Here is a 25,139-nt window from a genome sequence, read left to right as displayed (position 1 = left end):
GTCAAAGGCCCCTAGGTTGAGGGCAAGCGGGCACCCTGGGGCCTCTATTGCAAATCCAGGGAGAGAGATGGACCCCTGGGTAGCTTGCTGGCGTCAGAGGCTCCTTGGTGGAGGGCAAGAGGGCTTCCTGGGTTCTCTACTGCAAGACGAGGGAGAGAGGTGGACCCCTGGGTAGCTTGCTGGGGTCAGAGGCCCCTAGCTGGAAGGACAGGGGGCACCCTGCGGACTCGACTGCAAGCCCAGGGAGAGAGGTGGACCCCTGGGTAGCTTGCTGGGGACTAAAGCCCCTAGGTGGAGGGCCAGAGGGCACCCTGGGGCCTCTACTGCAAGTCCAGGGAGAGAGGTGGACCCCTGGGTAGCTTCCTTGGGTAAGAGGCCCCTAGGTGGAGGGCCAGGGGGCACCCTGGGGCCTATACTGCAAGTCCAGGGAGAGGGGTGGATCCCTGGGTAGCTTGATGAGGTCTGAAGCCCATAGGTGGAGGGCAATTGGGTACCCTAGGGCCTTTAACGCAAGTCCAGGAAGAGAGGTGGACCCCTGGGTAGCTTGCTGGGGTCAGAGGCCCTTGGGTGGAGGGCCAGGGGGCACCCTGGGACCTCTACTGAAAGTCCAGGGAGAGTTGTGGACCCCTGGGTAGCTTGCTGGGGTCAGAAGCCCCTAGGTGGAAGGCCAGGGGGCACCCTGGGGCCTATACTGCCAGTCCAGGGAGATAATTGGACCCCTGGGTAGCTTGCTGGGGTCTTAGGCCCCTAGGTGGAGGGCCAAGGCTCTTCCTGGGGCCTCTACTGCAAGTCCAGGGAGAGAAGTGGACCCTTGGGTAACTTGCGGGGGTCAGAGGCCCCTGGGTGGAGGGCAATGGGGCACCCTGGGGCCTCTACTGCAAGTCCAGGGAGAGAGGTGGACCCCTGGGTAGCTTGCAGGGGTCAGAAACCCATAGGTGGAGTGTCAGGGGGCACCCTAGGCCTCTAGTGCAAGTCCAGGGAGAGAGGTGGACCCCTGGGTAGCTTGCTGGGGTAAGAAGCCCATATGTGGTGGGCCAGGGGGCACCCTGGGGCTTATTCTGGAAGTCCAGGGAGAGAGGTGGACCCCTGGGTAGCTTGCTGGGGTCAAAGGCCCCTAGGTGGAGGGCCAGGGGGCACCCTGGGGCCTCTACTGCAAGTCCAGGGAGAGTTGTGGACCCTTGGGTAACTTACGGGGGTCATAGACCCCTGGGTGGAGAGCAAGGGGGCACCCTGGGGCCTCTACTGCAAGTCCAGAGAGACAGGTGGACCCCTGGGTAGTTTGCAGGGGTCAAAAACCCATAGGTGGAGGGTCAGGGGGCACCCTGGGGCTTCTACTGCAAGTCCAGGGAGAGAGGTGGACCCCTGGGTAGCTGGCTGGGGTCAGAAGCCCATAGGTGGTGGGCCAGGGGGCATCCTGTGGCCTACTCTGCAAGTCCAGGGATAGAGGTGGTCCCCTGGGTGGCTTCCTGGGGTAAGAGGCCCCTAGGTGGAGGGTAAGGGGGCACCTTGGGGCCTATACTGCAAGTCCAGGGAGAGAGGTAGACCCCTGGGTAGCTTGCTGGGGTCTTAGGCACTTAGGTGGAGGGCCAGGGGGCACCCTAGGGCCTATACTGCAAGTCCATGGAGAGAAGTGGACCCCTGGGTAGCTTGCTGGGGTCAGAGGCCGCTAGGTGCAGGGCAAAGGGGCACCCTGGGGCCTCTACTGCAAGTCCAAGGAGAGATGTGGACCCCTATGTAGCTTGCTGGGGTCAGAGGCCCCTAGGTGGAGGGCCAGGGGGCACCCTCGAGCCTATACTGCAAGTCCAAGGAGAGATGTGGACCCCTATGTAGCTTGCTGGGGTCAGAGGCCCCTAGGTGGAGGGCCAGGGGGCACCCTGGGCCCTCTACTGCAAGTCCAGGGAGAATTGTGGACCCCTGGGTAGCTTGCTGGGGTCAGAGGCCCATGGTTGGAGGGCAAGGCGGCACGCTGGGGCCTATACTGCAAGTCCAGGAAGAGAGGTGGACCCCTGGGTAGCTTGCTGGGGAATAAAGCCCCTTGGTGGAGGGCCAGGGGGTACCCTAGGGCCTCTACTGCAAGTCCAGGGAGAGAGGTGGACCCCTTGGTAGCTTGCTGGGATCAGAGTCCCCTAGGGGGAGGGCCAGGGGGCACCCTGGGGCCTATACTGCCAGTCCAGGGAGAGAGGTGGACCCCTGGGTAGCTTGCTGTTGTCATAGGCCCCTAGGTGGAGTGCCAGGGGGCACCCTGGGGCCACTACTGCAAGTCCAGGGAGAGTCTTGGACCCCTCTGTAGCTTGCTTGGTTCACAGGCCCCTAGGGGGAGGGCCAGTGGGCACCCTGGGGCCTATACTCCCAGTCCAGGGAGAGAGATGGACCCCTGGGTAGCTTGCTGGGGTCATAGGCCCTTAGGTGGAGTCCCAGGGGGCACCCTGGGGCCTATATGTCAAGTCAAGGGAGAGAGGTGGACCCCTGGGTAGCTTGCTGGGGTTTTAGGCACTTAGGTGGAGGGCCTGGGGGCACCCTGGGGCCTCTACTGCAAGTCCAGGGAGAGACGTGGACCCCTGGAAAGCTTGCTGGGGCCTTAGGCCCGTAGGTGGAGGGCAAAGGGGCACCCTGGGGCCTATACTTCAAGTCAAGGCAGAGAGGAGGACCCCTGGGTAGCTTGCTGGGGTCTTAGGCACTTAGGTGGAGGGCCTGGGGGCACCCTGGGGCCTATACTGCAAGTCCAGGGAGAGAGGTGGAACCCTGGGTAGCTTGCTAGGATCAGAGGCCCCTAGGTGGAGGGCCAGGGGGCACCCTGGGGCCTCGACTGCAAGTCCAGGGAGAGTTGTGGACCCCTGGGTAGCTTGCTGGGGTCTTAGGCCCCCAGGTGGAGGGCCAGTGGGCATCCTGGGGCCTATACTTCATGTCCAGGGAGAAAATTGGACCCCTGGGTAGCTTTCTGGGGTCAGAGGCAACTAGGTGGAGGGCCAGGAGGCACCCTGGGGCCTATACTGCAAGTCCAGGGAGAGAGGTGGACCCCTGCGTAGATTGCTTGGCTGAGAGTGGCCTAGGTGGAGGGCCAAGGGGCACCCTGGGAACTCTACTGCAAGTCCAGGGAGAGTTGTGGACCCTTGGGTAACTTGTGGGGGTCAGAGGCCCCTAGGTGGAGGGCAAAGGGGCACCCTGGGGCCTCTACTGCAAGTCCAGGGAGTGATATGGACCCCTGGGTAGCTTGCTGGGGTCAGAAGCCCATAGGTGGTGGGCCAGGGGGCACCCTGGAGCCTATTTTGCAAGTCCAGGGAGAGAGGTTGACCCCTGAGTAACTTCCTGGGGTCAGTGGCCCCTAGGTGGAGGGCCAGGTTGCCCCCTGCAGCCTCTCCTGCTAGTCCAGGGAGAGAGGTGGACCCCTGGGTAGCTTCCTGGGGTAAGAATCCCCTAGGTGGAGAGCCAAGGGGTACCCTGGGGCCTATACTGCAAGTCCAGGGAGAGGGGTGGACCCCTGGGTAGCATGCTGGTGTCAGAGGCACAAAGGTGGAGGGCCAGGGGGCACCCTGGGGCCTATATTCCCAGTCCAGGGAGAGAGGTTGACCCCTGGGAAGCTTGCTGGCGTCAGAGGCTCCTTGGTGGAGTGCCAGGGGGCTTCCTGGGTTCTCTACTGCAAGTCCAGGAAGAGAGCTGGACCCCTGGGTAGCTTGCTGGGGTCAAAGGCCCCTAGCTGGAGGGCCAGGGGGCACCCTGCGGACTCTACTGCAAGTCCAGGGAGAGAGGTGGACCCCTGGGTAGCTTGCTGGGGTCAGAGGCAACAAGGTGGAGGGCCAGGGGTCACCCTGGGGCCTATCCTGCAAGTCCAGGGAGAAAGGTGGACCCCTGGGGAGCTTTCTTTTGTCAGAGGCCACTAGGTGGAGGGACTGGGGGCACCCTGGGGCCTCTGCTGCCAGTGCAGGGAGAGAGGTGGACCCCCTGGGTAGCTTGCTGGGGTTTTAGGCCCCTAGGTTGAGGGCCAGGGGGCACCCTGGGGCCTATACTGCAAGTCCAGGGAGAGAGGTGGAACCCTGGGTAGCTTGCTAGGGTCAGAGGCCCCTAAGTGGAGGGCCAGCGGGCACCCTGGGGCCTATACTGCAAGTGCAGGGAGAGAGGTGGACCCCTGGGTAGTTTGTTTGGCTGAGAGTGGCCTAGGTGGAGGGCCAAGGGGCACCCAGGGGCCTCTACTGCAAGTCCAGGGAGAGTTGTGGACCCTTGGGTAACTTGCGGGGGTCAGAGGCCTCTGGGTGGATGGCAAGGGGGCACACTGGGGCCTATACTTCGAGTCCAGGGAGAGAGGTGGACCCCTGGGTAGCTTGCTGGGGTCTTAGACACCTAGGTGGAGGGCCTGGGGGCACCCAGGGGCCTATACTGCAAGTCCAGGGAGAGAGGTGGACACCTGGGGAGCTTTCTTGTGTCAGCAGCCCCTAAGTGGAGGGCCTGGGGGCACCCTGGGGCCTCTACTGCCAGTCCAGGGAGAGAGGTGGACCCCCTGTGTAGCTTGCTGGGGTCTTAGGCCCTTAGGTGGAGGGCCAGGGGGCACCTTAGGGCCTATACTGCAAGTCCAGGGAGAGATGTTGACCCCTGGGTAGCTTGCTGGGGTCAGAGGCCCCTGGGTGGAGGGCAAGGGGGCACCCTGGTTCCTATACTGCAAGTTCAGGAAGAGAAGTGGACCCCTGGGTAGCTTTCTGAGGTCTTAGGCCCCTAGGTGGAGGGCCAGGGGGCACCCTGGGGCCTATACTGCAAGTCCAAGGAGAGATGTGAACCCCTATGTAGCTTGCTGGGGTCAGAGGCCCCTAGGTGGAGGGCCAGGGGGCACCCTGGGGCCTCTACTGCAAGTACAGGGAAAGTTGTGGACCCCTGAGTAGCTTGCTGGGGTTAGAGGCCCATGGGTGGAGGGCAAGGGGGCACGCTGGGGCCTCTACTGCAAGTCCAGGGAGAGAAGTAGAACCCTGGGTAGCTTGCTGGGGAATAAAGCCCCTAGGTAGAGGGCCAGGGGTACTGTGGGGCCTCTACTGCAAGTCCAGGGAGAGAGTTGGACCCCTGGGTAGCTAGCTGGGGTCAGAGGCCCTTAGGTGGAGGGCCAGGGGGCACCCTGGGGCCTCTATTGCAAGTCCAGGGATAGTTGTGGACCCCTTGGTAGATTCCTAGGGTCTGAGGACCGTAGGTGGAGGGCCAGGGGGCACCCTGGGGCATCTAGTGTAAGTCCAGGGATAGTTGTGGACCCCTTGGTAGATTCCTAGGGTCTGAGGACCAAGGTGGAGGGCCAGGGGGCACCCTTGGGCCTCTATTGCAAGACTAGAAGAGTTGTGGACTCCTGGGTCGCTTGTTGGGGTCAGAGGCCCCTAGGTGGAGGGCCAGCGGGCACCCTGGGGCCTCTACTGCAAGTCCAGGGAGAGAAGTGGGCCCCTGGGTAGCTTGCTGGGGTAAGAGGCCCCTAGGTGGAGGGCAAGGGGGCTTCCTGGGGCCTCTACTGCAAGTCCATTGAGAGAGTTGGACCCCTGGGTAGCTTGCTGGGGCCGGAGGCCCCTAGGTGGAATGCCAGGGGGCACCCTGGGGCCTCTACTGCAAGTCCAGGGAGAGTTTTGGACCCCTTGGTAGCTTGCTGGGGTCAGAGGCCCCTAGGTGGAGGGCCAGGGGGCACCCTGGAGCCTATACTGCCAGTCCAGGGAAAGAGGTGAACCCCTGGGTAGCTTGCTGGGGTCATAGACCCCTAGGTGGAGTGCCAGGGGGCACCCTGGGGCCTCTATTGCAAGTGAAGGGAGAGAGAAGGACCAATGGGTAGCATACTGGGGTTCGAGGCCCCTAGGTGGAGGGCAAGGGGGCACCCTGGGGCCTATACTGCAAGTCCAGGGAGAGAGGTGGATCCCTGGGTAGCTTGATGAGGTCTGTAGCCCATAGGTGGAGGGCAAGAGGGTACCCTAGGGCCTCTAACGCAAGTCCAGGGAGAGAGGTGGACCACTGTGTAGCTTGCTGTGGTCAGAGGCCCTTAGGTGGAGGGCCAGGGGGCACCCTGGGGCCTCTACTGAAAGTCCAGGGAGAGTTGTAGACCCCTGGGTAGCTTGCTGGGGTCAGAAGCCCCTATGTGGAGGGCCAGGGGGCACCCTGGGGCCTAAACTGCAAGTCCAGGGAGATAATTTAACCCCTGGGTAGTTTGCTGGGGTCTTAGGCCCCTAGGTGGAGGGCCAGGGGGCACCCTAGGGCCTCTTTTGCAAGTCCAGGGAGAGAGGTGGACCCCTGGGTAGCTTGCTGTGGTCCTAGGCCCCTAGGTGGAGGGCCAGGGGGCACCCTGAGGCGTATACTTCAAGTCAAGGGAGAGAGGTGGACCCCTGGGTAGCTTGCTTGGATCTTGGGCCCCTAGGTGGAGGGCCAGGGGGCACCCTGCGGCCTCTACTGCAAGTCCAGGGAGAGACGAGGACCCCTGGGTAGCTTGCTGGGGTCAGAAGCCTTATAGTTGGTGGGCCAGGAGGCACCCTAGGGCCTATTCTGCAAGTCCAGAGTGAGAGGTGGACCCCTAGGTAGCTTACTGGGGTCAGTGGCCCCTAGGTGGAGGGCCAGGGTGCCCCCTGGAGCCTATCCTGCAAGACCAGGGAGAGAGGTGGACCCCTGGGTAGCTTCCTGGGGTAAGAGGCCCCTAGATGGAGGGTAAGGGGGCACCTTGGGGCCTATACTGCAAGTCCAGGGAGAGAGGTGGACCCCTGGGTAGCTTGCTAGGGTCAGAGGCCCCTAGTTGGAGGGCCAGGGGGAACCCTGGGGGCTCTACTGCAAGTCTAGGGAGAGAGGTGGACCCCTGGGTAGCTTGCTGGGGTCAGAAACCCCTAGGGGGAGAGCCAGGGGGCACCCTGGGGCCTATACTGCCAGTCCAGGGAGAGAGGTGGACCCCTGGGTAGCTTGCTGGGGTGATAGGCCCCTAGGTGGAGTGCCAGGGGGCACCCTGGGGCCTCTATTGCAGGTCCAGGGAGAAAGGTGGACCCCTGGGTAGCTTCCTGGGGTAAGAGGCCCCTAAGTGGAGGGCCATGGGGCACCCTGGGGCCTATACTGCAAGTCCAGGGAGAGGGGTGGATCCCTGGGTAGCTTGATGAGGTCTGAAGCCCATAGGTGGAGGGCAAGGGGGTACCCTAGGGCCTTTAACGCAAGTCCAGGAAGAGAGGTGGACCCCTGTGTAGCTTGCTGGGGTCAGAGGCCCTTGGGTGGAGGGCCAGGGGGCACCCTTGGGGCCTCTACTGAAAGTCCAGGGAGAGTTGTGGACCCTTGGGTAGCTTGCTGGGGTCAGAAGCCCCTAGGTGGAGGGCCAGGGGGCACCCTGGGGCCTCTACTGCAAGTCCAGGGAGAGAGGTGGACCCCTGGATAGCTAGCTGGGGTCAGAGGCCCTTAGGTGCAAGGCCAGGGGGCACCCTGGGGCCTCTACTGCAAGTCCAGGGAGAGAGGTGGACCACTTGGTAGCTTGCTGGGGTCAGAGGCCCCTAGGTGGAGGGCCAAGGAGCAACTTGGGGCCTCTACTGCAAGTCCAGGGAGAGAGGTGGACCCCTGTGTAGCTTGCTGGGGTCAGAGGCCCTTGGGTGGAGGGCCAGGGGGCACACTGGGGCCTCTACCGAAAGTCCAGGGAAGGTTGTGGACCTCTGGGTAGCTTGCTGGGGTCAGAAGCCCCTAGGTGGAAGGCCAGGGGGCACCCTGGGGCCTATACTGCCAGTCCAGGGAGATAATTAGACCCCTGGGTAGCTTGCTGGGGTCTTAGGCCCCTAGGTGGAGGGCCAGGGGGCACCCTGGGGCCTCTACTGCAAGTCCAGGGAGAGAGGTGGATCGCTGGGTAGCTTGCTGGGGTCCTAGGCCCCTAGGTGGAGGGCCAGGGGGCACCTTGGGGCCTCTACTACAAGTCCAGGAAGAGAGGTGGACTCCTGGGTAGCTTGCTGGGGTCAGAGGCCCCTAGAAGGAGGGCCAGGGGGCTTCCTAGGGCCTCTACTGCAAGTCCAGGGAGAGAGGTGGACCCCTGGGTAGCTTACTGGGGTCAGTGGCCCCTAGGTGGAGTTCCAGGGTGCCCCCTGTAGCCTATCCTGCAAGACCAGGGAGAGAGGTGGACCCCTGGGTAGCTTCCTGGGGTAAGAGGCCCCTAGTTGGAGGGCCAGGGGGAACCCTGGGGCCTCTACTGCAAGTCTAGGGAGAGAGGTGGACCCCTGGGTAGCTTGCTGGGGTCAGAAACCCCTAGGGGGAGAGCCAGGGGGCACCCTGGGGCCTATACTGCCAGTCCAGGGAGAGAGGTGGATCCCTGGGTAGCTTGCTGGGGTGATAGGCCCCTAGGTTCAGTGCCAGGGGGCACCCTGGGGCCTCTATTGCAGGTCCAGGGAGAGAGGTGGACCCCTGGGTAGCTTCCTGGGGTAAGAGGCCCCTAGGTGGAGGGTAAGGGGGCACCTTGGGGCCTCTACTGCAACTCCAGGGAGAGAGGTGGACCCATGGGTAGCTTGCTGGGGTTAAAGGCCCCTAGGTGGAGGGCCAGGGTGCACCCTTTTGCCTCTACTGCAAGTCTAGGTAGAGTTGTGGACCCCTGGGTAGCTTGCTGGGGTCAGAGGCCCCTTGGTGGAGGGCCAGCGGGCACCCTGGGGCCTCTACTGTAAGTCCAGGGAGAGAGGTGGAACCCTGGGTAGCTTGCTGGGGTCAGAGGCCCCTAGGTGGAGAGCAAGGGGGCTTCCTGGGGCCTCTAGTGCAAGTCCATTGAGAGAGGTGGACCCCTGGGTAGCTAGCTGTGGTCGTAGGCCCCTAGGTGGAATGCCAGGGGGCACCCTGGGGCCTCTACTGCAAGTCCAGGGAGAGTTGTGGACCCCTTGGTAGCTTGCTGGGGTCGGAGGCCCCTAGGGGGAGGGTCAGGGGGCACCCTGGGGCCTATACTGCCAGTCCAGGGAGAGAGGTGGACCCCTGGGTAGCTTGCTGGGGTCATAGGCCCCTAGGTGGAGTGCCAGGGGGCACCCTGGGGCCTCTATTGCAGGTCCAGGGAGAGAGGTGGACCCCTGGGTAGCTTCCTGGGGAAAGAGGCCCCTAAGTGGAGGGCCAGGGGGCACCCTGGGGCCTATACTGCAAGTCCAGGGAGAGGGGTGGATCCCTGGGTAGCTTGAATAGGTCTGAAGCCCATAGGTGGAGGGCAAGGGGGTACCCTAGGGCCTTTAACGCAAGTCCAGGAAGAGAGGTGGACCCCTGTTTAGCTTGCTGGGGTCAGAGTCCCTTGGGTGGAGGGCCAGGGGGCACCCTGGGGCCTCTACTGAAAGTCCAGGGAGAGTTGTGGACCCCTGGGTAGCTTGCTGGTGTCAGAAGCCCCTAGGTGGAAGGCCAGGGGGCACCCTGGGGCCTATACTGCCAGTCCAGGGAGATAATTGGACCCCTGGGAAGCTTGCTGGGGTCTTAGGCCCCTAGGTGGAGGGCCAAGGCTCTTCCTGGGGCCTCTACTGCAAGTCCAGGGAGAGAAGTGGACCCCCAGGTAGCTTGCTGACGTCAGAGGCCCTTAGGTGGAGGGCCAAGGAGCACCTTGGGGCCTATACTGCAAGTCCAGGGAGAGAGGTGGACCCCTGGGTAGCTTTCTGGGGTCAGAAGCACCTAGGTGGAGGGCCAGGAGGCATCCTGGGGCCTATACTGCAAGTCCAGGGAGGCTCCTTGCTGGGGTCTTAGGCCCCTAGGTGGAGTGACAGGGGGCACCCTCGGGCCTTTACTGCAAGTGCAGGGAGAGAGGTGGACCCCTGGGTAGTTTGCTTGGCTGAGAGTGGCCAAGTTGGAGGGCCAAGGGGCACCCTGGGGCCTCTACTGCAAGTCCAGGGAGAGTTGTGGACCCTTGGGTAACTTGCGGGGGTCAGAGGCGCCAGGGTGGAAGGCAAGGGGGCACCCACGGGCCTCTACTGCAAGTCCAGGGAGAGAGGTGGACCCCTGGGTAGCTTGAAGGGGTCAGAAACCCATAGGTGGAGGGTCAGAGGGCACCCTGGGGCCACTACTGCAAGTCCAGGGAGAGAGGTGGACCCCTGGGTAGCTTGCTGGGGTAAGAAGCCCATAGGTGGTGGGCCAGGGGGCACCCTGGGGTTTATTCTGGAAGTCCAGGGAGAGAGATGGACCCCTGGGTAGCTTCCTGGGGTCAGTGGCTCCTAGGTGGAGGGCAAGGGTGCAGCCTGGAGCCTATCCTGCAAGTCCAGGAAGAGAGGTGGACCCCTGGGTAGCTTCCTGGGGTAAGAGGCCCCTAGGTGGAGGGTAAGGGGGCACCTTGGGGCCTCTACTGCAAGTCCAGGGAAAGAGGTGGACCCCTGGGTAGCTTGCTGGGGTCAAAGGCCCCTAGGTGGAGGGCCAGGGGGCACCCTTGTGCCTCTACTGCAAGTCTAGGGAGAGTTGTGGACCCCTGGGTAGCTTGCTGGGGTCAGAGGCCCCTTGGTGGAGGGCCAGCGGGCACCCTGGGGCCTATACTGCCAGTCCAGGGAGAGAGGTGGACCCCTGGGTAGCTTGCTGGGGTCATAGGCCCCTAGGTGGAGTGCCAGGGGGCAACCTGGGGCCTCTATTGCAAGTCCAGGGAGAGAGGTGGACCCCTGGGTAGCTTCCTGGGGTAAGAGGCCCCTAAGTGGAGGGCCAAGTGGGAACCCTGGGGCCTATACTGCAAGTCCAGGGAGAGGGGTGGATCCCTGGGTAGCTTGATGAGGTCTGAAGCCCATAGGTGGAGGGCAAGGGGGTACCCTAGGGCCTTTAACGCAAGTCCAAGAAGAGAGGTGGACCCCTGTGTAGCTTGCTGGGGTCAGAGGCCCTTGGGTGGAGGGCCAGGGGCACACTGGGGCCTCTACTGAAAGTCCAGGGAAGGTTGTGGACCTCTGGGTAGCTTGCTGGGGTCAGAAGCCCCTAGGTGGAAGGCCAGGGGGCACCCTGGGGCCTATACTGCCAGTCCAGGGAGATAATTAGACCCCTGGGTAGCTTGCTGGGGTCTTAGGCCCCTAGGTGGAGGGCCAGGGGGCACCCTGGGGCCTCTACTGCAAGTCCAGGGAGAGAGGTGGACCCCTTGGTAGCTTGCTGGGGTCAGAGGCCCCTAGGTGGAGGGCCAAGGAGCAACTTGGGGCCTCTACTGCAAGTCCAGGGAGAGAGGTGGACCCCTGTGTAGCTTGCTGGGGTCAGAGGCCCTTGGGTGGAGGGCCAGGGGGCACACTGGGGCCTCTACCGAAAGTCCAGGGAAGGTTGTGGACCTCTGGGTAGCTTGCTGGGGTCAGAAGCCCCTAGGTGGAAGGCCAGGGGGCACCCTGGGGCCTATACTGCCAGTCCAGGGAGATAATTAGACCCCTGGGTAGCTTGCTGGGGTCTTAGGCCCCTAGGTGGAGGGCCAGGGGGCACCCTGGGGCCTCTACTGCAAGTCCAGGGAGAGAGGTGGATCGCTGGGTAGCTTGCTGGGGTCCTAGGCCCCTAGGTGGAGGGCCAGGGGGCACCTTGGGGCCTCTACTACAAGTCCAGGAAGAGAGGTGGACTCCTGGGTAGCTTGCTGGGGTCAGAGGCCCCTAGAAGGAGGGCCAGGGGGCTTCCTAGGGCCTCTACTGCAAGTCCAGGGAGAGTTGTGGACCCCTTGGTAGCTTGCTGGGGTCAGAGGCCCCTAGGTGGAGGGCCAAGGAGCAACTTGGGGCCTCTACTGCAAGTCCAGGGAGAGAGGTGGACCCCTGGGTAGCTTGCTGGGGTCAGAAGCCCATAGTCGGTGGGCCAGGGGGCTTCCTGGGGCCTATACTGCAAGTCCAGGGCGAGAGGTGGACCCCTGGGTAGCTTTCTGGGGTCAGAAGAACCTAGGTGGAGGGCCAGGGGGCATCCTGGGGCCTATACTGCAAGTCCAGGGAGAGTTGTGGACCCATTGGAAGCTTGCTTAGGTCAGAGGCCAAAAGGTGGAGGGCCAGGGGGCACCCTGGGGCCTCTATTGCAAGTCCAGGAAGAGAGGTGGACCCCTGGGTAGCTTGCTGGGGTCAAAGGCCCCCAGGTGGAGGGCCAGGAGGCACCCTGGGGCCTCTACTGCAAGTCCAGGGAGAGAGGTGGACCCCTGGGTAGCTTGCTGGGGTCAGAGGCCAGTAGGTGGAGGGCCAGTGGGCACCCTAGGGCCTCTACTGCAAGTCCAGGAAGAGAGGTGCACTCCTGGATAGCTTTCAGGGGTCAGAGGCCCCTAGGTGGAGGGCCAGGGTGCACCCTGGGGCCTATACTGCAAGTCCAGGGAGAGAGGTGGACTCCTGGGTAGCTTCCTGAGGTCAGAGGCCCCTAGGTGGAGGGCCACGGGGCACCCTGGCGGCCTATCCTGCAGATCCAGGGAGAGACGTGGAGCCCTGGGTAGCTTGCTGGGGTCAGAGGCCCCTAGGTGGAGGGCCAGGGTGCACCCTGGGGCCTCTACTGCAAGTCCAGGGAGAGAGGTAGACCCTTGGGTAGCTTGTTGGGGTTAGAGGCCCCTAGGTGGAGGGCCAAAGGGAAACCAGGGGCCTCTACTGCAAGTCCAGGGAGAAAGGTGGACCCCTAAGTAACTTACTGTTATCAGAGTTCCCTAGGTGGAGGGCCAGGAGGTACCCTAGGGCCCCTACTGCAAGTCTAGGTAGATAGTTATACCCCTTGGTAGTTTGCTTGGCTGAGAGTGGCCTAGGTGGAGGGCCAAGTGGCACCCTGGGGCCTCTACTGCAAGTCCAGGGAGAGTTGTGGACCCTTGGGTAACTTGCGGGGGTCAAAGGCCCCTGGGTGGAGGGCAAGGGGGCACCCTGGGGCCTCTACTGCAAGTCTAGGGAGAGATGTGGACGCCTGGGTAGCTTGCTGGGGTCAGAAGTCCATAGGTGGTGGGCCAGGGGGCACCCTGGGGCCTATTCTGCAAGTCCAGGGAGAGAGGTGGACCCCTGGGTAGCTTCCTGGGGTCAGTGACTCCTAGGTGGAGGGCCAGGTTGCCCCTTGCAGACTATACTGCAAGTCCAGGGAGAGACGTGGACCCCTGGATAGCTTGCTGGGGCCCTAGGCCCCTAGGTGTAGGGCCAGGGGGCACCCTGGGGCCTATATGTCAAGTCAAGGGAGAGAGGTGGACCCCTGGGTAGCTTGCTGGGGTTTTTGGCACTTAGGTGGAGGGCCTGGGGGCACCCTGGGGCCTATACTGCAAGTCCAGGGAGAGAGGTGGAACCCTGGGTAGCTTGCTAGGGTCAGAGGCCCCTAGGTGGAGGGCAAGGGGGTACCCTGGGGCCTCTACTGCAAGTCCAGGGAGAGTTGTGGACCAATGGGTAACTTGCTGGGGTCAGAGGCCTCTATGTGGAGGGCCAAGAGGTACCCGAGGGCCTCTACTGCAAGTCCAGGGAGAGAGGTGGACCCCTGGGTAGCTTGCTGGGGTCAGAGGCCCCTAGGTGGAGGGCCTGGGGGCACCCTGGGGCCTCTACTGTCAGTCCAGGGAAAGAGGTGGCTTGCTGGGGTATTAGGCCCCTAGGTGGAGGGCCAGGGGGCACCCTAGGGCCTATACTGCAAGTCCATGGAGAGAAGTGGACCCCTGGGTAGCTTGCTGGGGTCAGAGGCCGCTAGGTGCAGGGCAAGGGGGCACCCTGGGGCCTATACTGCAAGTCCAGGGAGAGTTGTGGACCCCTGGGTAACTTGCTGGGGTCAGAGGCCTCTATGTGGAGGGCCAGGAGGTACCCGAGGGCCTCTACTGCAAGTCCAGGGAGAGAGGTGGACCCCTGGGTAGCTTGCTGGGGTCAGAGGCCCCTAGGTGGAGGGCCTGGGGGCACCCTGGGGCCTCTACTGTCAGTCCAGGGAAAGAGGTGGCTTGCTGGGGTCTTAGGCCCCTAGGTGGAGGGCCAGGGGGCACCCTAGGGCCTATACTGCAAGTCCATGGAGAGAAGTGGACCCCTGGGTAGCTTGCTGGGGTCAGAGGCCGCTAGGTGCAGGGCAAGGGGGCACCCTGGGGCCTCTACTGCAAGTCCAGGGAGAGTTGTGGACCTCTGGGTAGCTTGCTGGGGTCAGAGGCCCCTGGGTGGAGGGCAAGGGGGCACCCTGGGGCCTATACTGCAAGTCCAGGGAGAGAGGTGGACCCCTGGGTAGCTTGCTGGGATCAGAGGCCCCTAGGTGGAGGGCCAGGGGGCACCCTCGGGCCTATACTGCAAGTCCAAGGAGAGATGTGGACCCCTATGTAGCTTGCTGGGGTGAGAGGCCCCTAGGTGGAGGGCCAGGGGGCACCCTGGGCCCTCTACTGCAAGTCCAGTGAGAGTTGTGGACCCCTGGGTAGCTTGCTGGGGTCAGAGGCCCATGGGTGGAGGGCAAGGCGGCACGCTGGGGCCTATACTGCAAGTCCAGGAAGAGAGGTGGACCCCTGGGTAGCTTGATAGGGAATAAAGCCCCTAGGTGGAGGGCCAGGGGGTACCCTGGGGCCTCTACTGCAAGTCCAGGGAGAGAGGTGGACCCCTGGATAGCTAGCTGGAGTCAGAGGCCCTTAGGTGGAGGGCCAGGGGGCACCCTGGGGCTTCTAGTGCAAGTCCAGGGATAGTTGTGGACCCCGTGGTAGATTCCTAGGGTCTGAAGACCCCAGGTGGAGGGCCAGGGGGCACCCTTGGGCCTATACTGCAAGTCCATTGAGAGAAGTGGACCCCTGGGTAGCTTGCTGAGGTCAGAGGCCCCTAGGTGGAGGGCCAGGGGGCACCCTGGGGCCTCTACTGCCAGTCCAGGGAGATAATTAGACCCCTGGGTAGCTTGCTGGGGTCCTAGGCCCCTAGGTGGAGGGCCAGGGGGCACCTTGGGGCCTGTACAACAAGTCCAGGAAGAGAGGTGGACTCCTGGGTAGCTTGCTGGGGTCAGAGGCCCCTAGAAGGAGGGCCAGGGGGCACCCTGGGGCCTCTACTGCCAGTCCAGGGAGATAATTAGACCCCTGGGTAGCTTGCTGGGGTCAGAGGCCCTTGGGTGGAGGGCCAGGGGGCACCCTTGGGCCTCTACTGCAAGTCCAGGGAGAGTTGTGGACCAATGGGTAACTTGCTGGGGTCAGAGGCCTCTATGTGGAGGGCCAAGAGGTACCCGAGGGCCTCTACTGCAAGTCCAGGGAGAGAGGTGGACCCCTGGGTAGCTTGCTGGGGTCAGAGGCCCCTAGGTGGAGGGCCTGGGGGCACCCTGGGGCCTCTACTGTCAGTCCAGGGAAAGAGGTGGCTTGCTGGGGTATTAGGCCCCTAGGTGGAGGGCCAGGGGGCACCCTAGGGCCTATACTGCAAGTCCATGGAGAGAAGTGGACCCCTGGGTAGCTTGCTGGGGTCAGAGGCCGCTAGGTGCAGGGCAAGGGGGCACCCTGGGGCCTATACTGCAAGTCCAGGGAGAGTTGTGGACCCCTGGGTAACTTGCTGGGGTCAGAGGCCTCTATGTGGAGGGCCAGGAGGTACCCGAGGGCCTCTACTGCAAGTCCAGGGAGAGAGGTGGACCCCTGGGTAGCTTGCTGGGGTCAGAGGCCCCTAGGTGGAGGGCCTGGGGGCACCCTGGGGCCTCTACTGTCAGTCCAGGGAAAGAGGTGGCTTGCTGGGGTCTTAGGCCCCTAGGTGGAGGGCCAGGGGGCACCCTAGGGCCTATACTGCAAGTCCATGGAGAGAAGTGGACCCCTGGGTAGCTTGCTGGGGTCAGAGGCCGCTAGGTGCAGGGCAAGGGGGCACCCTGGGGCCTCTACTGCAAGTCCAGGGAGAGTTGTGGACCTCTGGGTAGCTTGCTGGGGTCAGAGGCCCCTGGGTGGAGGGCAAGGGGGCACCCTGGGGCCTATACTGCAAGTCCAGGGAGAGAGGTGGACCCCTGGGTAGCTTGCTGGGATCAGAGGCCCCTAGGTGGAGGGCCAGGGGGCACCCTCGGGCCTATACTGCAAGTCCAAGGAGAGATGTGGACCCCTATGTAGCTTGCTGGGGTGAGAGGCCCCTAGGTGGAGGGCCAGGGGGCACCCTGGGCCCTCTACTGCAAGTCCAGTGAGAGTTGTGGACCCCTGGGTAGCTTGCTGGGGTCAGAGGCCCATGGGTGGAGGGCAAGGCGGCACGCTGGGGCCTATACTGCAAGTCCAGGAAGAGAGGTGGACCCCTGGGTAGCTTGATAGGGAATAAAGCCCCTAGGTGGAGGGCCAGGGGGTACCCTGGGGCCTCTACTGCAAGTCCAGGGAGAGAGGTGGACCCCTGGATAGCTAGCTGGAGTCAGAGGCCCTTAGGTGGAGGGCCAGGGGGCACCCTGGGGCTTCTAGTGCAAGTCCAGGGATAGTTGTGGACCCCGTGGTAGATTCCTAGGGTCTGAAGACCCCAGGTGGAGGGCCAGGGGGCACCCTTGGGCCTATACTGCAAGTCCATTGAGAGAAGTGGACCCCTGGGTAGCTTGCTGAGGTCAGAGGCCCCTAGGTGGAGGGCCAGGGGGCACCCTGGGGCCTCTACTGCCAGTCCAGGGAGATAATTAGACCCCTGGGTAGCTTGCTGGGGTCCTAGGCCCCTAGGTGGAGGGCCAGGGGGCACCTTGGGGCCTGTACAACAAGTCCAGGAAGAGAGGTGGACTCCTGGGTAGCTTGCTGGGGTCAGAGGCCCCTAGAAGGAGGGCCAGGGGGCACCCTGGGGCCTCTACTGCCAGTCCAGGGAGATAATTAGACCCCTGGGTAGCTTGCTGGGGTCAGAGGCCCTTGGGTGGAGGGCCAGGGGGCACCCTTGGGCCTCTACTGCAAGTCCAGGGAGAGTTGTGGACCCCTGGGTAGCTTGTTGGGGTCTTAGGCCCCTAGGTGGAGGGCTAGTGGGCAACCTGGGGCCTATACTTCAAGTCCAGGGTGAGTTGTGGACCCCTGGGTAGCTTGCTGGGGTCCTAGGCCCCTAGGTGGAGGGCCAGTGGGCACCCTGGGGCCTATTCTTCAAGTCAAGGGAGAGTTGTGGACCCCTTGGTAGCTTGCTGGGATCAGAGGCCCCTAGGTGGAGTGCCAGGGGGCACCCTGGGGCCTCTATTGCAAGTCCAGGGAGAGAGGTGGACCCTTGGGTAGCTTCCTGGGGTAAGAGGCCCCTAAGTGGAGGGCCAGGGGGCACCCTGGGGCCTATACTGCAAGTCCAGGGAGAGGGGTGGATCCCTGGGTAGCTTGATGAGGTCTGAAGCCCATAGGTGGAGGGCAAGGGGGTACCTTAGGGCCTTTAACGCAAGTCCAGGAAGAGAGGTGGACCCCTCTGTAGCTTGCTGGGGTCAGAGGCCCTTGGGTGGAGGGCCAGGGGGCACCCTGGGGCCTCTACTGAAAGTCCAGGGAGAGTTGTGGACCCCTGGGTTGCTTGCTGGGGTCAGAAGCCCCTAGGTAGAGGGCCAAGGCTCTTCCTGGGGCCTCTACTGCAAGTCCTGGGAGAGAGGTGGACCCCCAGGTAGCTTGCTGAGGTCAGAGGCCCCTAGGTGGAGGGCCAGGGGGCACCCTTGGGCCTCTACTGCAAGTCCAGGGAGAGTTGTGGACCCCTGGGTAGCTTGTTGGGGTCTTAGGCCCCTAGGTGGAGGGCTAGTGGGCAACCTGGGCTCTATACTTCAAGTCCAGGGTGAGTTGTGGACCCCTGGGTAGCTTGCTGGGGTCTTCAGCCCCTAGGTGGAGGGCCAGTGGGCACCCTGGGGCCTATACTTCATGTCCAGGGAGAAAGGTGGACCCCTGGGTAGCTTTCTGGGGTCAGAGGCCCCTAGGTGGAGGGCAAGGGGGCACCCTGGGGTCTCTACTGCAAGTCCAGGGAGAGTTGTGGACCCCTGGGTAACTTGCTGGGGTCAGAGGCCCCTAGGTGGAGGGCCAGGAGGTACTCTAGGGCCTCTACTGCAAGTCCAGGGAGAGAGGTGGACCCCTGGGGAGCTTTCTTTTGTCAGCCGCCCCTAGGTGGAGGGCCTGGGGGCACCCTGGGGCCTCTACTGCAAGTCCAGGGAGAGAGGTGGACCCCCTGGGTGGCTTGCAGGGGTCTTAGGCCCCTAGGTGGAGGGCCAAGGGGCACCCTAGGGCCTATACTGCAAGTCCATGGAGAGATGTGGACCCCTGGGTAGCTTGCTAGGGTCAGAGGCCCCTAGGTGGAGGGCAAGGGGGCACACTGGGGCCTATACTGCAAGTCCAGGGAGAGAAGTGGACCCCTGGGTAGCTTGCTGAGGTCAGAGGCCCCTAGGTGGAGGGCCAGGAGGTACCCTAGGGCCTATATTTCATGTCCAGGGAGAAAGGTGGACCCCTGGGTAGCTTTCTGGAGTCAGAGGCACATAGGTGGAGGGCAAAGGGGCACCCTGGGGCCTCTACTGCAAGTCCAGGGAGAGTTGTGGACCCCTGGGTAACTTGCTGGGGTCAGAGGCCCTTAGGTTGAAGGCCAGGAGGTACCCTAGGGCCTCTACTGCAAGTCCAGGGAGACAGATGGACCCCTGGGTAGCTTGCTGGGGTCAGAGGCAACTAGTTGGAGGGCCAGGGGGCACCCTGGGTTATATCCTGCAAGTCCATTGAGAGAGGTGGACCCCTGGGGAGCTTTTTTGTGTCAGCCGCCCATAGGTGGAGGGCCTGGGGGCACCCTGGGGCCTCTACTGCCAGTCCAGGGAGAGAGGTGGACCCCCTGGGTAGCTTGCTGGGGTCTTAGGTCCCTAGGTGGAGGGCCAGGGGGCACCCTAGGGCCTATACTGCAAGTCCATGGAGAGATGTGGACCCCTGGGTAGCTTGCTGGGGTCAGAGGCCCCTAGGTGGAGGGCCAGGGGGCACCCTGGAGCCTATACTGCCAGTCCAGGGAAAGAGGTGGACCCCTGGGTAGCTTGCTCGGGTCATAGACCCCTAGGTGGAGTGCCAGGGTCACCCTGGGGCCTCTATTGCAAGTGAAGGGAGAGAGAAGGATCCCTGGGTAGCATACTGGGGTAAGTGGCCCCTAGGTGGAGGGCCAGGGGGCACCCTGGGGCCTACACTGCAAGTCCAGGGAGAGAGGTGGATCCCTAGGTAGCTTGATGAGGTCTGTAGCCCAAAGGTGGAGGGCAAGGGGGTACCCAAGGGCCTCTAACGCAAGTCCAGGGAGAGAGGTGGACCCCTGTGTAGCTTGCTTGGGTCAGAGGCCCTTAGGTGGAGGGCCAGGGGGCACCCTGGGGCCTATACTGCAAGTCTAGGGAGATAATTGGACCCCTGGGTAGTTTGCTGGGGTCTTAGGCCCCTAGGTGGAGGGCCAGGGGGCACCCTGGGGCCTCTACTGCAAGTCCAGGAAGAGAGGTGGACCCCTTGGTAGCTTGCTGGGGTCCTAGGCCCCTAGGTGGAGGGCCAGAGGGCACCCTGGGGCATATACTTCAAGTCAAGGGAGAGAGGTGGACCCCTGGGTAGCTTGCTGGGATCTTAGGCCCCTAGGTGGAGGTCCAGGGGTCACCCTGGGGCCTATACTGCAAGTCCAGGGAGAGATGTGGACCCCGGGGTAGCTTGCTGGGGTCAGAGGCCAATAGGTGGAGGGCCAGGGGGCACCCTGCGGCCTCTACTGCAAGTCCAGGGAGAGTTGTGGACCCCTGGGTAGCTTGCTGGGGTCTTAGGCCCCTAGGTGGAGGGCCAGTGGGCACTCTGGGGCCTATACTTCAAGTCAAGGGAGAAAGGCGGACCCCTTGGAAGCTTTCTGGGATCAGAGGCCCCTAGGTGGAGGGCAAGGGGGCACCCTGGGTCCTCTACTGCAAGTCCAGGGAGAGAGGTGGACCCCTGGGTAGCTTGCTGGGGTCAGAGGCCCCTACGTGTAGGGCCAGGAGGTACCCTAGGGCCTCTCCTGCAAGTCCAGGGAGAGAGGTGGACCCCTGGGTAGCTTGCTGGGGTTAGAGGCCCTTAGGTGGAGGGCCAGGGGGCACCCTGGGGCCTATACTGCAAGTCTAGGGAGATAATTGGACCCCTGGGTAGTTTGCTGGGGTCTTAGGCCCCTAGGTGGAGGGCCAGGGGGCACCCTGGGGCCTCTACTGCAAGTCCAGGAAGAGAGGTGGACCCCTGGGTAGCTTGCTGGGGTCCTAGGCCCCTAGGTGGAGGGCCAGAGGGCACCCTGGGGCATATACTTCAAGTCAAGGGAGAGAGGTGGACCCCTGGGTAGCTTGCTGGGATCTTAGGCCCCTAGGTGGAGGTCCAGGGGTCACCCTGGGGCCTATACTGCAAGTCCAGGGAGAGATGTGGACCCCTGGGTAGCTTGCTGGGGTCTTAGGCCCCTAGGTGGAGGGCCAGTGGGCACCCTGGGGCCTGTCCTGCAAGTCAAGGGAGAAAGGTGGACCCCTGGGCTGCTTTCTGGGGTCAGACGCCCCTAGATTGAGGGCAAGGGGGCACCCTGGGGCCTCTACTGCAAGTCCAGGGAGAGTTGTGGACCCCTGGGTAGCTTGCTGGGGTCAGAGGCTACTAGGTGGAGGGTTAGGGGGCACCCTGGGCCCTCTACTGCAAGTCCAGGGAGAGAGGTGGACATCTGGGTGGCTTGCTGGGGTCCTAGGCCCCTAGGTGGAGGGCCAGGGGGCACTCTGGGGCCTATACTGCAAGTCCAGGGAGATAGGTGGACCCCTGGGTAGTTTGCTTGGCTGAGAGTGGCCTAGGTGGAGGGCAAGGGGGCACCCTGGGGCCTCTACTGCAAGTTCAGGGAGAGAGGTGGACCCCTGGGTAGCTTGCTGGGGACTAAAGCCCCTAGGTGGAGGGCCAGGGGCTACCCTAAGGCCTCTACTGCAATTCCAGGGAGAGTTGTGGACCCCTTGGTAGATTGCTTGGGCCAGAGGCCCCTAGGTGGAGGGCCATTGGGCACCCTTTGGCCTCTACTGCAAGTCTAGAGAGAGATGTGGACCCCTGGGTAGCTTGCTGGGGTCAGAGGCCCCAAAGTGGAGGGCCAGCGGGCACCCTGGGGCCTCTTCTGCAAGTCCAGGGAGAGAGGTGGACCCCTGGGTAGCTTGCTGGGGTAAGAAGAACATAGGTGGAGGGTCAAGGGGAACCCTGGGGCCTATACTGCCAGTCCAGGGAGAGAGGTGGACCCCTAGGTAGCTTGATGGGGTCTTAGGCCCCTAGGTGGAGTGCCAGGGGGCACCCTGGGGCCTATACTGCAAGTGCAGGGAGAGAGGTGGTCCCCTGGGTAGTTTGCTTGGCTGAGAGTGGCCTAGGTGGAGGGCAAGGGGGCACCCTGGGGCCTCTACTGCAAGTTCAGGGAGAGAGGTGGACCCCTGGGTAGCTTGCAGGGGTCAGAAACCCATAGGTGGAGGGTCAGGGGGCACCCTGGGGCCTCTATTGCAAGTCCAGGGAGAGAGGTGGACCCCTGGGTAGCTTGCTGGGGTCTTAGGCCCCTAGGTGTAGGGCCAGGGGGCACCCTGGGGCCTCTACTGCAAGTCCAGGGAGATAGGTGGACCCCTGGGTAGCTTTCTGGGGTCCTAGGCCCCTAGGTGGAGGGCCAGGGGCTACCCTAGGGCCTCTACTGCAATTCCAGGGAGAGTTGTGGACCCCTTGGTAGATTGCTTGGGCCAGAGGCCCCTAGGTGGAGGGCCAGGGGGCACCCTGGGGCCTCTACTGCAAGTCCAGGGAGAGAGGTGGACCCTTGGGTAGCTTGCTGGGGTCAGAGGCCCCTAGGTGGAGGGCTAGGAGGTACCCTAGGGCCCCTACTGCAAGTCCAGGAAGAAAGTTGGACACCTGGGTAGCTTGCTGGGGTCAGAGGCAACTAGGTGGAGGGCCAGGGGGCACCCTGTGGCCTATCCTGCAAGTCCAGGGAGAGAGGTGGACCCCTGGGTAGCTTGCTGGGTTCTGAAGCCCATAGGTGGAGGGCCAGGGGGTACCCTAGGGCCTCTACTTCAAGTCCAGGGAGAGAGGTGGACCCCTGGGTAGCTTGCTGGTGTCAGAGGCCCCTAGGTGGAGGGCAAGGGGGCACCTTGGGGCCTCTACTGCAAGTCCAGGGAGGGTTGTGGACCCCTTGGTAGCTTGCTGGGGTGAGAAGCCCATAGGTGGAGGGCCAGGGGGTACCCTGGGGCCTCAACTACAAGTCCAGGGAGAAAGCTGGACCCCTGGGTAGCTTGCTGGGGTCAGAGGCCCCTAGGTGGAGGGCCAGGAGGCACCCTGGGGCCTCTACTGTCGTCTAGGGAAAGAGGTGGACCCCTGGGTAGCTTGCTGGGGTCAGAGGCCCCTTGAGTGGAGGGCCAGGGGGCACCCTGGGGCCTCTACTGCAAGTCTAGGGAGAGGTGGACCCCTGGGTAGCTTGCTGGGGTCAGACACCTCTAGGTGGAGTTCCATGGGGCACCCTGAGGCCTCTACTGCAAGTCCAGGGAGAGAGGTTAATCCCTTGGTAGCTTGCTGGGGTCAGAGTCCCCTAGGTGGAGAGCCAGGGGGCACCCTGGGGACTCTACTGCAAGTCCAGGGATAGAGGTGGATCCCTGCGTAGCTTGATGAGGTCTGAAGCCCATATGTGGAGGGTAAGGGGGTACCCTAGGGCCTCTACTGCAAGTCCAGGGAGAGAGGTGGACCCCTGGGTAGCTAGCTGGGGTCAGAGGCCCTTAGGTGGAGGGCATGGGGGCACCAAGGGGTGTCTAGTGCAAGTCCAGGGATAGTTGTGGACCCCTTGGTAGATTCCTAGGGTCTGAGAACCCTAGGTGGAAGGCCATTTGGCACCCTTGGGCCTCTACTGCAAGTCTAGGGAGAGTTGTGGACCCCTGGGTAGCTTGCTGGGGTCAGAGGCCCCTTGGTGGAGGGCCAACGGGCACCCTGGGGCCTCTACTGCAAGTCCAGGGAGAGAAGTGGGCCCCTGGGTAGCTTGCTGGGGTCAGAGGCCCCTAGGTGGAGGGCAAGGGGGCTTCCTGGGGCCTCTAGAGCAAGTCCATTGAGAGAGGTGGACCCCTGGGTAGCTAGCTGGGGTCGTAGGGCCCTAGGTGGAATGCCAGGGGGCACCCTGGGGCCTCTACTGCAAGTCCAGGGAGAGTTGTGGACCCCTTGGTAGCTTGCTGGGGTCAGAGGCCCCTAGGGGGAGGGCCAGGGGGCACCCTGGGGCCTCTACTGCAAGTCCAGGGAGAGTTGTGGACCCCTTCGTAGCTTGCTGGGGTTGGAGGTCCCTAGGGGAGGGCCAGGGGGCACCCTGGGACCTATACTGCAAGTCCAGGGAGAGAGGTGGACCCCTGGGGAGCTTTCTTGTGTCAGCCGCCCCTAGGTGGAGGGCCTGGCGGCACCCAGGGGCCTCTACTGCCAGTCCAGGGAGAGAGGTGGACCCCCTGGGTAGGTTGCTGGGGTCTTAGGCCCCTAGGTGGAGGGCCAGGGGGCACCCTGGGGCCTATACTGCAAGTCCAGGGAGAGAGGTGGACCCCCTGGGTAGCTTGCTGGGGTCAGCCGCCCCTAGGTGGAGGGCTTGGGGGCACCCTGGGGCCTCTACTGCCAGTTCAGGGAGAGTTGTGGACCCCTGGGTAGCTTGCTGGGGTCAGAGGCCCCTGGGTGGAGGGCAAGGGGGCACCCTGGTTCCTATAGTGCAAGTTCAGGGAGAGAGGTGGACCCCTGGGTGGCTTTCTGGGGTCTTAGGCCCCTAGGTGGAGGGCCAGGGGGCACCCTGGGGCCTATACTGCAAGTCCAAGGAGAGAAGTGGACCCCTATGTAGCTTACTGGGGTCAGAGGCCCCTAGGTGGAGGGCGAGGGGGCACCCTGTGGCCTCTACTGCAAGTCCAGGGAAAGTTGTGGACCCCTGGGTAGCTTGCTGGGGTCAGAGGCCCATGGGTGGAGGGCAAGGGGGCACGCTGGGGCCTATACTGCAAGTCCAGGGAGAGAGGTGGACCCCTGGGTAGCTTGATGGGGAATAAAGCCCCTAGGTGGAGGGCCAGGGGGTACCCTAGGGCCTCTACTGCAAGTCCAGGGAGAGAGGTGGAAACCTAGGGAGCTTTCTTGTGTCAGCAGCCCCTAGGTGGAGGGCCTGGGGGCACCCTGGGGCCTATACTGCCAGTCCAGGGAGAGAGGTGGACCCCCTGGGTAGCTTGCTGGGGTCTTAGGCCCTTAGGTGGAGGGCCAGGGGGCACCTTAGGGCCTATACTGCAAGTCCAAGGAGAGATGTGGACCCCTGGGTAGCGTGCTGGGGTCAAAGGCCCCTAGGTGCAGGGCAAGGGGGCACCCTGGGGCCTCTACTGCAAGTCCAGGCAGAGTTGTGGACCCCTGGGTAGCTTGCTGGGGTCAGAGGCCCCTGGGTGGAGGGCAAGGGGGCACCCTGGGGCCTCTACTGCAAGTCCAGGGAGAGAGTTGGATCCCTGGGTAGCTAGCTGGGGTCAGAGGCCCTTAGGTGGAGGGCCAGGGGGCACCCTGGGGCCTCTAGTGCAAGTCCAGGAATAGTTGTGGACCACTTGGTAGATTCCTAGGGTCTGAGAACCCTAGGTGGAGGGCCAGGTGGCACCCTGGGGCCTCTACTGCAAGTCCAGGGAGAGTTGTGGACCCCTGGGTAGCTTGCTGGGGTCAGAGGCCCCTGGGTGGAGGGCAAGGGGGCACCCTGGTTCCTATACTGCAAGTTCAGGAAGAGAGGTGGACCCCTGGGTAGCTTTCTGGGGTCTTAGGCCCCTAGGTGGAGGGCCAGCGGGCACCCTGGGACCTATACTGCAAGTCCAGGGAGAGAGGTGGACCCCTGGGGAGCTTTCTTGTGTCAGCCGCCCCTAGGTGGAGGGCCTGGGGGCACAAAGGGGCATCTACTGCCAGTCCAGGGAGAGAGGTGGACCCCCTGGGTAGGTTGCTGGGGTCTTAGGCCCCTAGGTGGAGGGCCAGGGGGCACCCTGGGGCCTATACTGCAAGTCCAGGGAGAGAGGTGGACCCTCTGGGTAGCTTGCTGGGGTCAGCCGCCCCTAGGTGGAGGGCCTGGGGGCACCCTGGGGCCTCTACTGCCAGTCCAGGGAGAGTTGTGGACCCCTGGGTAGCTTGCTGGGGTCAGAGGCCCCTGGGTGGAGGGCAAGGGGGCACCCTGGTTCCTATAGTGCAAGTTCAGGGAGAGAGGTGGACCCCTGGGTGGCTTTCTGGGGTCTTAGGCCCCTAGGTGGAGGGCCAGGGGGCACCCTGGGGCCTATACTGCAAGTCCAAGGAGAGAAGTGGACCCCTATGTAGCTTACTGGGGTCAGAGGCCCCTAGGTGGAGGGCGAGGGGGCACCCTGTGGCCTCTACTGCAAGTCCAGGGAAAGTTGTGGACCCCTGGGTAGCTTGCTTAGGTCAGAGGCCCATGGGTGGAGGGCAAGGGGGCACGCTGGGGCCTATACTGCAAGTCCAGGGAGAGAGGTGGACCCCTGGGTAG

This window comes from Danio rerio, chromosome 24, assembly GCF_049306965.1.
Source record: "Danio rerio strain Tuebingen ecotype United States chromosome 24, GRCz12tu, whole genome shotgun sequence".
NCBI lineage: Eukaryota > Metazoa > Chordata > Actinopteri > Cypriniformes > Danionidae > Danio > Danio rerio.
Note: the sequence above shows the minus strand (reverse complement) of the source record.